General features: G+C 39.1%; 1 protein-coding gene and 1 pseudogene across 1 annotated transcript in view; one reads left to right on the top strand and one right to left on the bottom strand.

The window, feature by feature from the left end:
- The window catches only part of STPG2 (sperm tail PG-rich repeat containing 2), a 629,653-nt gene that overhangs the window by 339,406 nt on the left and 274,142 nt on the right, over positions 1–16,105 (bottom strand). The window lies entirely within an intron of this gene.
- LOC102287697 (DNA fragmentation factor subunit alpha pseudogene) lies at positions 11,070–11,738 on the top strand (annotated as a pseudogene).

Below are 16,105 nucleotides of genomic sequence, written 5' to 3'. Positions count from 1 at the left end.
TTACTTTGCCGACAAAGGTCTGTATGGTCAAAGCTATGTTTTTTTCAGTAGTCATGTATGGACGTGAGAGTTGGACCATAAAGAAGGCAGAGTGCCAAAGAATTGATGCTTTTGGAGTGTGGTGTTGGAGAAGACTCTTGAGAGTCCCCTGGACTGCAAGGAGGTCAAACCAATCAATCCTAAAGGAAATCAAACCTGAATATTCATTGGAAGACTGATGCTGAAGCTGAAACTCCAATACTTTGACTACCTAAAAAAGAGCTGACTCATTGGAAAAGACCCTGATGCTGGGAAAGACTGAAGGCAGGAGGAGAAGGGAATGACAGAGGATGAGATGGTTGGATAGCATCACTCACCCGATGGACATGAGTTTGCACAAGCTCTGGGAGGAGTTTAAGCAAGCTCCAAAAGATGGTTACAGACAGGGAAGGCTGGTGTGCTGCAGTACACTGGGTCACAAAGAGTAGACATGACTGAGTGAGTGAACAAATAAATAATTGAGTGAGCTGCAGTTTTTGAAATAAATATACCTGTATACCAAACATACAACTTTGTTTACCAATACTAACCTTGTATTCATATTGCATATCATATTTCTAGAGAGATTACTGAAATATATATACATATCATAAAATTTGACTAGTCCAGATACTAGTCATTATAGCAATATAATGGATACTAGTCCATTATAGCAATAATGAACACCTTGAAATACTATCATAGTATTTCAACTCTAAAACTGACAGTTACTAAAGCTGGAAATATCTCCTAAAGAATAGTAACAATGAATTTAGTAACTGTCAGGACTAAGGTGCAAAGTCAAGAAATGAAAAACATATATGTCACTTTTTGTTAATGGGCATGAAAAATTCCTAAGGAACTGAAAATAGATACAACTGAAGAAAACCTCAGGCTAGAGGAGAAGCACTGAAGGCGCAAGAGGCATGCAGAATTCAACTCAGGAAGAACTGGCAACGTTGTTGTTTGAGCTAGGATATTTCTTTCTTGAAGAAACCACCTAAGTCTGTGCCCTGTGCTGGGTCAGATGTGGGCGTGGGGAGGTGACAAGAACAGAGAGCAAAAGTCGACAACCTTGGACAATGACACAAGAGAGTGTCTCAGATGTCTAGTGAAACACTGTTTGTGAAGATTCAAAGCCCAAGTGTCCCATTTATTGGCACATATTAACAACCTTTCCTTCCTACTGGAGAGCACGTTCAAAGAGTAGTTCAGAGCCCTAACAGCAGCAGCCCCTCCCCTGGCCCAGGAGGGCTGTTTCAGCACAGACTCTCCAGAGTCTAACAATTGTGTGACCATGGGTCCTAGTATTGCCAGCACTTTGATCTGGATCTATAGTTCTGATGTCCCATCCAATTTAGTATTTATTTTGAAAACAGCAGCCAAGTTTGAAAGATAGATCATTTGATCTATTTAGCAAGAAATCTCAATTACAAAACTGAACACAAAATCAAGTACTGACAAACATTTGAGGAAAGACAATTAAAAGGACATCTTAAAAAACCAACTCATAACCAAATAAGCAAAAGCATCATTCAGAATCATAGTTTAAAATCAGAATATGTAATGTCCTAAGACAGATAAGCTAACACCTACAAAATCCTGTAAAATGTAGGATCAAATGAAAACAGAAATTTATGAAAAATAAAAATAGAGATAGAACTAACTTCTCAGACTGTAAATCAAAAACATAAATACGTAGTTTGAATAGGAGAAAGAAAGTTTTTGCATGACTAGGCTGGAAAAGAGCCAAATTATGCTCCAAGATCTTACAACAGAATCATAAAAAGAGTTAGAAGATACTAAAAGAATAAGTAATTTAGAAGCTAGAAGATCCAACATTAGTTAGTAAAAAACAAAAGAAGCTGCATGCATGCTAAAGTCTCTTCAGTCGTGTTGGACTCTTTGTGACCCTATGGACTGTAGCCCACCAGGCTCTTTATGTCCAGGGATTCTCCAGGCAAGGATACTGGAGTGGGTTCCCATACCCTCCTCCAGGGGATCTTCTCAACCCAGGGATAAAACCCACATCTCTCATGTCTCCTGCACTGGCAGGCAGGTTCTTTACCACTAGTGCCACCTGCAAGAAGCTGTTGGAGAGGGCAATATAAGAAGATATAATTGCTGGGAATTTCTGAGAATGAAAGAAAGGCATATGAACTCAAACTGAAGGGCTCAGCTAGATCCAAACAGAACAAATAAATAAAACCATCATATCTATTCAAATCAGTGAAAATTAAGGACAAAGAAAAATCCTGAATGATTACAACAAAAGGAAAAAATTACATACAGAGGAATGCTGAATACTGGCATGAGAAGACCAGTAAGCAATGTGAAAGATAAAGAGATTTTAAAAGCAGGTACAGAAGACAGATTACTTATAAAAAGATGACAATTAATCTGAAGACCAAATTATCAGCAATGGCAATGGAAGTCTGAAGCTAAGACTTTAGAGTGCTAAGAGAAATTAAATACCAAATAAAATGATACAGCCAGCAAAACTATAATGACACTGTAAGGATGGAATTAAGATTTGGCACGCATTTCACAGGTGAGCAAGGTACTGCCCCAAATCCTTCAAGTCAGGCTTCAACAGTATGTGAACTGAGAACTTTCAGATGGACAAGTTGGATTTAGAAAAGGCAGAGGAACAAGATAGCAAACTGTCAACATCTGTTGGATCACAGAAAAACCAAGATAATTCCAGAAAAACATTGACTTCTGCTTCACTGCCTATGCCAAAGCCTTTGACTGTGTTCAGTTCAGTTGCTCAGTCATGTCCGACTCTTTGGGACCCCATAAATCGCAGCACACCAGGCCTCCCTGTCCATCACTATCTCCCGGAGTTCACTCAAACTCATGTCCATAGAGTCGGTGATGCCATCCAGCCATTTCATCCTCTGTCGTCCCCTTTTCCTCCTGCCCTCAATCCCTCCCAGCATCAGAGTCTTTTCCAATGAGTCAACTCTTCATGTGAGGTGGCCAAAGAACTTGAGTTTCAGCCTTAGCATCATTCCTTCCAAAGAACACCCAGGGCTGATCTCCTTTAGAATGGACTGGTTGGATCTCCTTGCAGTCCAAGGGACTCTCAAGAGTCTTCTCCAACACCACAGTTCAAAAGTATCAATTCTTCGGTGCTCAGCTTTCTTCACAGTCCAACTCTCACATCCATACATGACCACTGGAAAAACCAAAGCCTTGACTAGATGGACCTTTGTTGGCAAAGTAATGTCTCTGCTTTTCAATATGCTATCTAGGTTGGTCATAGCTTTCCTTCCAAGGAGTAAGCGTCTTTTAATTTCATGGCTGCAGTCACCATCTGCAGTGATTTTGAAGCCCAGAAAAATAAAGTCTGACACTGTTTCCACTGTTTCCCCATCTATTTGCCATGAAGTGATGGGACCAGATGCCATGATCTTAGTTTTCTGAATGTTGAGCTTTAAGCCAACTTTTTTATTCTCCTCTTTCACTTTCATCAAGGGGATTACAATAAACTGTGGAACATTCTTCAAGACATGGGAATACCAGACCACCTCACCTGCATCCTGAGAAACCTATGTGAGGTCAAGAAGCGACAGTTAGAACCATGTATGGAACAACTGAGTGGTTCAGAATTGAGAAAAGGGTATGACAAGGCTGTTTATTGTCACCCTGTTTATTTAACTTATACAAAGAGCACATCATGAGAAATGTTAGCCTGGATGAATCACAAACTAGAATCAAGACTGCTGGGAGAAATATCAACCACCTCAGACATGTAGATGATAGCACTCTAATGGCAGAAAGCAAAGAGGAACTAAAGAGCCTCTTGATGAAGGTGAAAGAGGAGAGTGAAAAGGCTGGCTTAAACCTCAACATTCAAAAAACTAAGTAATGGTATCTAGTCCCACCACTTCAAGGCAAATAGATGGGGAAAAACTGGAAACAGTGGCAGATTTTATTTTCTTGGACTCTAAAATCATTGTGGATGGTGACTTCAGCCCTGAAATTAAAAGATGCTCGCTCCATGGAAGAAAAGCTATGACCAACCTAGACAGCGTATTAAAAAGCAAAGACATCACTTTGCCAACAAACGTCTGTATAGTCAAAGCTATGCATTTTCCAGTAGTCATGCATGGATGTGAGAGTTGAACCATAAAGAAAGCTGAGAGCTGAAGAACCGATGCTTTCAAATTGTGGTGCTGGAGAAGACTCTTAAGAGGCCCTTGTACAGACCAGTCTTTTGGACTCTGTGGGAGAGGGAGAGGGTGGGATGATTTGGGAGAAGGGCATTGAAATACGTATAATATCATATATGAAACTAGTCGCCAGTCCAGGTTCGATGCACGATACTGGATGCTTGGGGCTGGTGCACTGGGACGACCCAGAGGGATGGTATGGGGAGGGAGGAGGGAGGAGGATTCAGGATGGGGAACACGTGTATACCTGTGGCAGATTCATTTTGATATATGGCAAAACCAATACAATATTGTAAAGTTAAAAAATAAAAATTTTAAAAAAGAGGAAAAAACAGTAAGGAAGGCAAACAAAGGAATAAATGTACAAAAAAATAATAGGTTTTTAAAAATTAAAAAAATAAAAAAATAACAGAAGAAGAAAAAAGGGGGGAAAAGGAAAACTTCACATAACTGCAAAAGCCCAATGTAGAGGCAGAGGTTTATAACAACAATGAAAAGTGTGACTGAATATACACATATACCCATAAGCAAAATCAAAACAGTCCAACAACAACAATAACAAAAAAAGAGGCCCTTGGACAACAAGGAGATCCAACAAGCCCATCCTAAAGAAAATCAGTCCTGAATATTCAGTGGAAGGACTGATGGTGAAGCTGAAGCTGGCCAATACTTTGGCCACCTGATCTGAAGAGCAGAGTCATTGGAAAAGAACCTGATGCTGGGATTTATTGTGGGTGGGAGTAGAAGGAAATGACAGAAGATGAGATGGTTAGATGGCATCATCAACTCGATGGACATCAGCATGAGCAAACTCTGGGAGATAGTGAAGGACAGGAAGTCTGGCGTGCTGCATTCCATGAGGTCACAAAGAATGGGGCATGACTTAGTAACTGAACAACAACGACAAAGATTTTTTATATATTTTTTAAAGTTAATTTGTTCCAAATTAAGCTAACAATCTTTCCCAAATCATCATCTCTTCTATTTGTTTTCATCTCAGTGCTAGTGCTAGTTGTGCTACTTGTGCTAAGTCGCTTTCAGTCGTGTCAGACTCTTTGCAACCCCATGGACTATAGCCCACCAGGACGATAGGCTCCTCTGTCCATGGGATTCTCCAGGCAAGAGCACTGGAGTGGGTTGCCATTTCCTTCTCCAGGGGATCTTCCTGACCCAGGGATCAAACCTGCGTCTCCTATGTCTCCTGCACTGGCTTGGGTTCTTTACCGCTAGCACCACCTGGGGAAAGCTTTCATCTCGGTAATGGCAAATCTTCTGACAGTTGTTTGGACCTAAATCTCTTAAGTCATCCTTGGCTTCTCCCTTGTCTCACATCCTACATCAGGATGCCACAGTCCATCAGCTAGCTTTACCTTCAAAAAATGCCTTGACTTCTTGCCACCATCATTGTCAATACTCTGCACCAAGCTACCATTTTCTCTCACTGATATCACAATAACCTATTGATTCTACATCTGCTGTTCCCCAGTCTATAATGTACAAAGTGAACCTGCTAAAACAAATCATATCAACTACCATTTCAGAACCCTCTAAGAACCTTCCATCTCACTGTGAAGCATGACCTACAGAGAAAAGTGTCATCAAGATGTACACTACATCTCTGGGCACATATACTAATCTGCAAATCATTCTTTCTCTTAGAGCCTTACTTGTTTCTCTCATGTACCTTGAACTTGCTAGTCTCTCTTGCAAAATCTGTTCCCTGTGTCTGCAGTGTTTTTTCATTATATACCTTCATATTCTCTTAGTTCTTTTGGTCTGATTCAAAAGTTCCTTGACCCTCCTATCTAAAATTTCATATCACATTTTTCTGCTTTATTATACTGCTACACAATGTAACATACTACATACAACATGTTTTATGTTTTATCTTCCTTATTGCCTGTCTCCCTTCCTAGAATCTTAGTTCCATGAGAGCAGAGATTTTTGCATATATTACTTTATGCCCAGCACACAATATGAACTAGTTTGAATGAATAAATGAAAGTATTTACCACTAAAGTGCTCTTATCACAGCATTTATCACTAAAGGGGTTTCTAAATGACACACTTGAAGAAGAAGAAAAGTGATGGTAGAAGGAATATCTGAAATGTAAAAAAAAAAACTAAAGAAAATAATAATTAATGGTGAATCTAAACAGCAATTTATTGCATAAGATAATATGTAAGGTTAAACAAAAGTAAAGAAAGCTAAAGCATTGTTTGGGAGAGCAAAGATCTTGATGAAATATAAATTTTATTAAGTAAATGTGTGTGTAGCAACACCAAAGGTATTTTATAAAAATGTAAGAATAGCTTGCACACCAGTAAAGCAAACAGATGAAGTAGGCTCAGGGGTAGAAGACAGTGTGAAGGCCCTGAATCATTTCCCAAAAAAAGAAAAAAAACAAAGAAATACAGAAAATTGAAAACAACAGAAAATACAGATTTTGCAATCCAGTTATAAACATAAAATCCACCTAGTTCCTGAATATGTTAGCAACAAAAGGCAACAAATAAAAGCATATGGTCAGAAAACAGTTGAAAGTAGAAGAATGAAGAATGATATACCAGATAAATTCTAACCAAAAAAAAAAAATGGCTGCTATACCTGAAACACACAAGTTAAGAGGGTCATTATAGCATGATAAATGGTTCAGTTTAACCGACAGCTATAATTGGTAGACACATAACAGTATTGATTCAAAAATTATTACATAAAAATTGAACAGACCATGAGGAGTAATTATAAAATATATCACTACAGTGGGAATTTTTGACACACTACTCAAAGTAATTAATACATTAAGCAAGATAAAAAAGACATGAAAATTTCATTAATAAGCTAATTAATCTAGCTGATATTGGTAGAGCATTACATACAACTACTGGCAAATACATATTTTTAAGTGTTAATGGAATATTTATAAAAACAGTAAGTATTCAGCTTTAAATCAAACCTCAAGAGATTTCCAAAAATGAGCAACAGATAGATCAAATTTCTAGACTACAAAATTTAAAACTCAATCACCAAAACACTGTACAAATTTTAATAAGGCTATAAACATTTATGAAACTTAAACAGAATTTTTAAAAACTTATAGGTCTAAGAAGATATTATAAGGTAAATTAGGATATATTTAAAACTGAATGATACTGAAAACACTATAAGCAGAGAGAAGTAGCATAATAGCTTAAACTACTGTCTAAGCCACTGAGATTTCAAAATTGTTTACAGATAGAGCAATAGCTGATTAAAGTCTGTTAACAAAGACTAATAAGAACAAGTTCAAGAATATTACAGGGTAAGTGAAGTGAATGTCTCTCACTCATGTCTGATCCTTTGCAACCCCATGGACTATAGATTTCCAGGCTCCTCTGTCCATGAAATTCTCCAGGCAAGAATACTGGAGTGGGTATCCATTCCCTTCTCCAGGGGATCTTCCCAACCCAAGGATCAAATCTAGATCTTCTCCATTACAGGCGGATTCTTTACCAGCTGAGCTACAAGGGAAGCCCATTACAGGGTAAATTCATCCATAAATATATGTGCAGCATCCACTTAAATAATATCATAGATAAAGAGTAGGACACAACTGAGTGACTGAACTGAACTGAACTGTAAAGAGCAGTGGCAGCACCAAGTCCAGGACACTAGACAGTCAGAGAACTCTTGACGCCAAGGGGTATTAGTGAGAACTCCCATGAATGCCTCCATCCAAATCCAAGATCTGGCACCACCCATCTGCCTGCAGCACCCAGTGCTGGATGCCTCACGCAAGCACAAGTGACACAGGGACACAAATGCAATCAGCAGCAGACAGGCTGCACAGACACCACAAAACACACCATCTCACATGACCCTATCCATCAGAGGAAAAGAACTCACCTCCTCCCACCAGAATGCAAGCCGAAGTCGCTCCCAACACAAAGCCTATACAACACACCAGCGCAGAGACCAAAAGCAAGAAGTACAACCCTACATCCTGGGGAAAGGAGACCTCAAACCCAGCGAGTTAGACAAAATGAGAGACAGGGAAATACCATGCAGGTGAAGGAACAAGGCAAAAATCCAAAAAACCAAGTAAACAAAGAGAAAATAGACAAACTATCTGAAAAAGAATTCAGAGCAATGTAGTAAAGATGATGCAAAATCTCAAAAACAGAATGAAGAAAATACAAGAAACTTTTAACACATTTTACAAAGACCTAGAAGAAATAAAGAATAAACAATGACAACACAATTACTGAAATTAAAAATACTCTAGAAGGAATCAATAGGAGAATAATTGAGGCAGAACAGACAAGTGACCTGGAAGATAGAATGGTGGAAATAACTGCTGAAGAGCAGTATAAAGAAAAAAGAATGAGAAGAAATTAAGATAGTCTCAGAGATCTCTAGGATAATAATTGTGAAAAGCAAAACAATAAAACTTCTATAAAAATTATTTAAGAACTATGATAAGGAATGAATTCTTAAATAGGATGCTAAAAGCAGTAACTGTAGGGAAAATAATAAATTTGATATCAAAATGAAAAAGTTAGATCCATCAATACAAATCATTAAGAACGTGAAAGTGTAATCATAGATTTATTTACATTATGTATAACTATAAAATGTATCTAATATACCAAACACTACTAAAACTCAATAATTAAAAGATAAATATACAAGTTATATTAAAAGGCAGTTTACAACAGAGTATCTAAATAGTCAAAAAATATATGCAAAGGTATTAAACTTCACTGGTGGTGGTGTTCAGTCACTAAGTCATAGCTGATTCTTTGTGAACACTTGAACTGTAGCCCACCATGCTCCTCTGTCCATGGGATTTTCCAGGCAAGAATACTGGAGTGGATTGCTGTTTCCTTCTCCAGATTAAGCTTCATTAGCCATCAGGAAAATGTGTATTAAAGACTCGATGTAATACTCCTAAAGACTAATGGCTAAAATGAGAAAAAAAAATGATGCTATGGTTTTTCCAGTAGTCATGTATGGATGTGAGAGTTGGACCTTAAAGAAGGCTGAGCACCAAAGAATTGATGCTCTTGAACTGTGATACTGTAGAAGACTTTTGAGAGTCCCTTGGACTGCAAGGAGATCCAACCCATCCATCCTAAAGGAAATCAGTCCTGAATATTCACTGGAAGGACTGATGCTGAAGCTGAAGTTCTAGTACTTTGGCCACCTGATGCAAAGAGATGAGTCACTGAAAAAGACCCTGATGCTGGGAAAGACTGAAGGCAGGAGGAGGAGGGGACGACAGAGGATGAGATGGTTGGAAGGCATCACCAACTCAATGGACATGAGATTAAGCAAGCTCTGGGAGATGACAAAGGACAGAGAAGCCTGGACTGCTCCAGTCCATGGGTCACAAAGAGTTGGACATGGCTAAGTGACTGAACAACAACAACTTCAACACTATTCATAAAAGCACTAAACTAGAAACAACCTAAATTTCCATCAGTAGTCAAATGGATAAAGAAAGTGTGATATATTATATTGAAAATGAACTAATTACTGCTACTTGCAGCAACATAGATGACAGCCTACAAATTAAGAGGTTGAGAGAAAGAAGCCAGACACAAAACAGAACCCACCATATTCAATTTTTATAAAAGTTGAAACACAGTGAAAATAAACCAATGGTGTCAAAAACCAGAACAGTGGCTACTTTGGGGCAAAAGAAGTAGGGGGTTAAGGATGCTTGTAATGTTCTGTTTCTTCATTTGATAATGGTTATATGGGTGTTTATAAAAAACCTTTGAGATATAAAGTAATGATTTTGTACTTTCTATAATGTTTTAATAAATGTTTTTATTATAAAAAGTACATGGCGTGGAAGTTACTGATTATAATCAGATAAATGTTTGTCCTCTGAAATTATAAATTTAATATTTCTGTTATTGCTTTGTAATAGTAATATACTTATAACAAAAATTACATCTATGATCCCTAAAATGCTAACAGATACACTGAACCTATGATGGGAAAATTTAGCTTTATATGTAAAGAGGCTTTTAAAATATGTTTTCAATATCCTAATATTTCCTAGGATTTCACATTTCATTACATTTCCTCAAAATACAAATCACTCTGCAGTGAAGAATAATCTGCATATATAATCTTGAATTCAGACAATGAAACCTTCTAGCAACATCAAATAATATTTTAAGAGAATCGTAACGTATTCAGGTAACCAATGCTGACTCTACAAAGTACGCTACAAAAAAATCAATTTTTATCACTCGAAATCTATTGCAATTAGAGAGCAATGCCAAGTCACTGACACACTAATGGGTTTCAAAATATTTCAAAAAGAACAAGGAAATTGCTAAGTGTTTAATTGAAATGCAGTTCCAACAATTATAGCAAATTGGGTAATATGAGCTTTCTGGAAAGCTACCATATAAAACTATCATATCATACAGTATTGAGTTTTAATAAATTTGCAGAATCATCTAGATACACTTTATATAACAATTATCCTACACTGAACTATGTAAAATCTTTTATTATATCTTCTAATATAAATTGAGTTAATTTCTATGTTCCAAGTGTTTGAATTTTAATTTAATTTTAGAACAGTGTAGCATTTCTGAAAAGGATCTGCTCCAAAAATTCAACACGGCTTGCTTGAAAAGAATATTATATCTGACTAAAACATATTTTTCATGTATTCAACTGTAGTACTCTACTGCATGGAAATGATTAAGCTTTAGGAACAGGATTATCTGAACCTAAGGTGTTAAATTGGGCTTCCCTGGTTGCTCAGCTCCATTTCCCAGCATGCCGTGGGGGGTGGAGTTGAGGAAGACTCCAGCGCCCCAGACTACCTGACTTCTCCGTGTCAGTCTGGTCCCACCCTGAAGAAAATGGAGGTGGCCAGCAGCCCTGCAGCTCCAGAACCCGGCGAGATCTGGGCTCTAAAGCAGTGTCTGCTGCGCTGCAACAACAGCCGCGAACAGCACGGCATGGCAGCCTCATGCCTCGAGGAGCTGAGGAACAAGGCTTCTGACATTCTGGCCATCGATAAGTCCCAGGCGCCAGTCACCCTGATCCTGGAAGAGGATGGCACCATAGTGGATGACTATGATTACTTCCTGTGTCTTCCTGCCAATACTAAGTTTGTGGCATTGGCTGGGAATGAGAAGTGGACACACAATTCAGATGGAGGTACAGCTTGGATAACCCAAGAGTCCTTCCACAGAGATGAAACAGACAGCGGGGCAGGGCTGAAGTGGAAGAACGTGGCCAGGCAGCTGAAGGAAGACCTATCCAGCATCATCCTGATGTCCAAGGAGGAGCTCCAGATGCTCACTGATGTCCCATGTTCAGAGCTGCCTCAGGAACTCGGCCAAAATCATGTGGTAGTCCAGGGGCTCCAGAACACCCTCCAGCAGGTGCTTGACCAGAAAGAGGAAGCCCGTCAGTCCAGACAGCTCGTGGAACTTTACCTCCAAGCTTTGGAGAAGGAAGGCAGCATCTTGTTGAAGCAGCAAGAGTCCAGAGCTGACCTCGGGGACGCTCTGGATGGGCGTTAGAAAGCGCTCCTCAGACATTATGCCTGCAAGCCAGATCCTCTTAGTGCTGAAGGAGAAATCTGCCCCAGAGCTGAGTTTGTCTGGTCCGGATCTGGAAGTGGGCAAGCACCAGGGACCCTGACCTTTGGAGGGAGACACTTGTATCGGGATTTTTTCACCTCTGCAGACCCTGAATTATAGCTGCCAATTTGCCTATCATTACATGCAGAACTTCTCTTGTAGCTCAGTTGGTAAAGAATCTGCCTACAATTCAGGAGACCGGGGTTTGATTCCTGGGTTGGGAAGATCCCTTGGAGAAAGAAATGGCAACCCACTCCAGTATTCTTGCCTGGAGAATCCCATGGACTGTAACCTGTCAGGCTCCTCTGTCCACGGGGTCACAAGAGTTAGACACAACTTATCAACTAAACCGCCGCCACCACCACCACCACCACTAATGTGTTAAATTGGGCTTCCTTAGTAGCTCAGCTGGTAAAGAATCCACCTGCAATACAGGAGACCTGGGTTTGATTCCTGTTTCGGGAAGATCCCCTGGAGAAGGGAAAAGCTACCCACTCAGTATTCTGGCCTGGAGAATTCCATGGACTGTATAGTCCATGGAGTCTCAGAGAGTCGGACATGACAGACTCTTTTCAACATGTTAAATTAAAACTTGAAAATCATAATTTCTGACCAAAACATTGTAATAATTAGATATAATTGGTAGACCCACTTAAAACTGATATTTAGTGTTCATATTATGAATACACAAATATTGTTCATAGCTGTGCCACTCATTTCACTGTCTTTCCTGGTCCATTTTAAGTTCTTCGAGAACTTTTCTTTCTTCTTTGCTTTTCCATGTATTTAGCATGCCTATGCTGTGCAGTGCTTAGTCACTCAGTCATGTCTGACTCTGCAACTCCATGGACCACAGCCCACCAGGCTCCTCAGTCTGTGGGGATTCTCCAGGCAAGAATACTGGAGTGGGTTGCCATGCCCTCCTCCAGGGGATCTTCCCAACCCAGGGATCGAACTCAGGCCTCCCACATTGCAAGATTCTTTATCATCTGAGCCACCAGGGAAGCTCCTAGCATGCCTATAGACCCTATCGATAATATAAAATATCATCTATAACTCTTCTATAGTCAAGCATAACAGGTAACTTATAATATTCATTTTATTCCTGGAGACACTACTCTTGTTTTGCCCTTCTGCTAAGGTCTGATGCTTGGCTGCCTTCTAGGATTTATCTGTAGCAATATCTTGGGAACTCCTTCGTCCTTTTTCTGTATTGAATCCTGGATCTTGTGTCTTCTGAATTCATGGCACCCTTGCCTGGGGGTACACATACTCTGCTAATTTGTTGAAAAAGTGTTTAGGGAAGATAAATTTGGTGAGAACTTATGATTCTGAAAACCTCCTTTTTTTTAACCTTCATGCTAGATTGATCCTGTGGGTGAGAAGAGAATTCTGGATTGGAAATTATTTTCTCTGGGCATTTGAAAGGCATTGTGCAGTCTTATAGTTTCTAATGTTGCTGTTGAGAACTAGAAAGTATTCTAATGTTTAGACATTGTGTATACATTGTATTTTTCTCTTTTCCAAAACACTGTAGGAAATTCTATTCACACTCATTTTCACAAAATCTCATGATGTGAGTTTGCTTATTGACTGTGCTGGACACTCTATGGCATCTTCAAATCAAGAAAATGCACTTTATTCAATATCCTGTACTCTTACACTTCTCCCCAACCCTAATGCTAATATCACATTATTCTCAGAACATTCTTTTCATTTTGCAAGGGTCTTTCAAGGACTAGTATAACTTGTGTCTGGTGCATTCTGATTTCTTTCAACCAACAAGACAACACAAGCTGTGATGAACATGTAAGCTAGACAGGAACCCAGGGTTAGTAATCTGGCCAGTGATATAGCTGGTACTGAAGTGAAGTGAAATTGCTCAGTCGTGTCCTATTCTTTGTGAACCCATGGTCTGTAACCTACCACCCTCCTCCATCCATAGGATTTTCCAGCAAGAGTACTGGAGTGGGTGGCCATTTCCTTCTCTAGAGAATCTTCCCAACCCAGGGATCGAACCCAGGTCTCCTGCATTGTAGGCAGATGCTTTTCCATCTGAGCCCCCAGGGAAGTCCTACTCAGAAGTAAAATTACAACAGATGGAGCTCATATTCAAACCCCCAGATTTGTTTCTTTTTTCTTTCTTCTTTAAGATTCACATGCCCATAGTATATACTGCGGAAGACATCCATTTCCCCTCAAGTCTCAGATTTGTAGATGCTGTGGGAGGGACAATGGGAGTAATTGTTTAATGACTACAGAGTTTCAGTTTTAAAAGATGGAAAGAGTTCTGAAGATGGATGGCAATAATGGTTGAAGAAATGGATGTATTTAATACCACAGAACTATACACTTAAAATGGTTAAGATGATCAGATAACATTAATTTGTTCAATATATTTACAGCTCACTTAAAAATAATCTATAAATTTGTTTATACATTTTTAATATTTTCTTCTACCTATTTTCCATTTCTGCCTTTAAACTCCTGGAAGCAAAAAATATATTTGTTTGTTTGACAGAACTTTCCAAATTTGGGGCGGGGGGAGACATCAAGGCATAAACTCAAAAAACAGTGTATATATGTATCAGGATAAATATATAGAAAATCATACCTAGGTTCATCATAGTAAAACTGTTATAAACCGAAGAAAAAGAAACATATTTAAACTATCTTGAGAACAAATATACATTATCTTCAAGGAAGCAATAGTTAGATGGACAATATTTAGGTGATTCTGAATTCTATACAGAAACAATGGAAGCTAAAATACAATTGAATGATAATTTTCAAGTGCTGAACAATCACTGTCAATATTTAAAATTTAAAACCCAAGTGAAATATGGAAGGGAAAAAACACAAAAATCAAATAACTAAAATGTCTTAACCAGCACTAATGGAGAAATCTCAAATCCTATATACAAATAAATTAGAGATATAATGACATCAAAAGAAGGAAAAATTGAGGAATGTGTTCACTATATTGAGTAAGCGAATTCTGATAAGCAGAATTTTAAATATATCATTCCAAGATTCCTATCTCCTGGTTAACAAAACAAACACTAATCTGTCAACTACTATGAAGGAATTTTTGTTGATGTAACTGAAGTATCAGTCAATGGATCTTCCCTGGTGGATCAGTGGTAAAGAATCTGCTTGCCAATGCAGGCAATGTGGGTTCAATCCATGGGCCGGGAAGATCCCCTAGAGAAGGAAATGGCAACCTACTCTAGTGTTCTTGCCTGGAAAATCCCATGGACCGAGGGGCCTGGACAGCTACAGTCCACGGGGTCGCAAAGAGTTAGACACAACTTAGAAACTAAACAACAACTGATCTTAAAATATGGAGATTATTGGATGCTGCTGCTGCTGCTAAGTCACTTCAGTCGTGTCTGGCTCTGTGCGACCCCAGAGACGGCAGCCCACCAGGCTCCCCCGTCCCTGGGATTCTCCAGGCAAGAACACTGGAGTGGGTTGCCATGTCCTTCTCCAATGCACAAAAGTGAAAAGTGAAAGTGAAGTTACTCAGTCATGTCCAACTCATCGCAACCCCATGGACTGCAGCCCACCAGGCTCCTCCATCCATTGGATTTTCCAGGCAAGAGTACTGGAGTGGGGTGCCACTGCCTTCTCTGGATTATTGGATGAACCTGACCCAATTAGGTGAGTCCTTTAAAAGTAGAGTTTTCTCTACCTAGTGGCAGATGAGGCAGTCAAATATCTGAAGCACAGTAAGATTTTGATATGCCTCTCCTAGCTTAAGGATAGAGGAAGCCATGTGCCAAGGCATGCAGGCAGGTTGCATTCAACCAGAGCTCAGAGTAGCCCACTGGTTGACTGTAGCAAAGAAACAGGGACCCCAATCCTAAAACCATGAAGACCTTAATTCAGTCAACAGCTTGAATGAATGTGGGGACAGATATTTCCCTGGAACCTTCAAGTAAGAGTCTAGTTTCACCAACACTGATTTTTTAACCTTTTTGAGAGGTTAACCATATAACCTCAATGAGATGTCCAGACTTCTGACCAACAGAACTGTGGGCTAATATAGGGGTTTGGTTTAAGCCACTGAGTTTGTGATAATTTATTATATACAGCAATAAAAAACAAACACACTAGTAATGTATAATGTTTAGACCCACAAGACATCATAAAAAATAATATACCTTAAGAAGACTATTTGGGAGGCAGTCCTAAGATGGCGGAGGAATAGGAAGGAAGACCACTTTCTCCCCCACAAATTCATCAAAAGAACATTTGAATCCTGAGCAAATTCCACAAAACAACTTCTGAATAATGGCAGAGGA

The sequence above is a fragment of the Bos mutus genome, chromosome 6 (genome assembly GCF_027580195.1).
Source record: "Bos mutus isolate GX-2022 chromosome 6, NWIPB_WYAK_1.1, whole genome shotgun sequence".
Taxonomy (NCBI): Eukaryota; Metazoa; Chordata; class Mammalia; order Artiodactyla; family Bovidae; genus Bos; species Bos mutus.
This window is presented reverse-complemented; position numbering and strand designations above follow the sequence as displayed.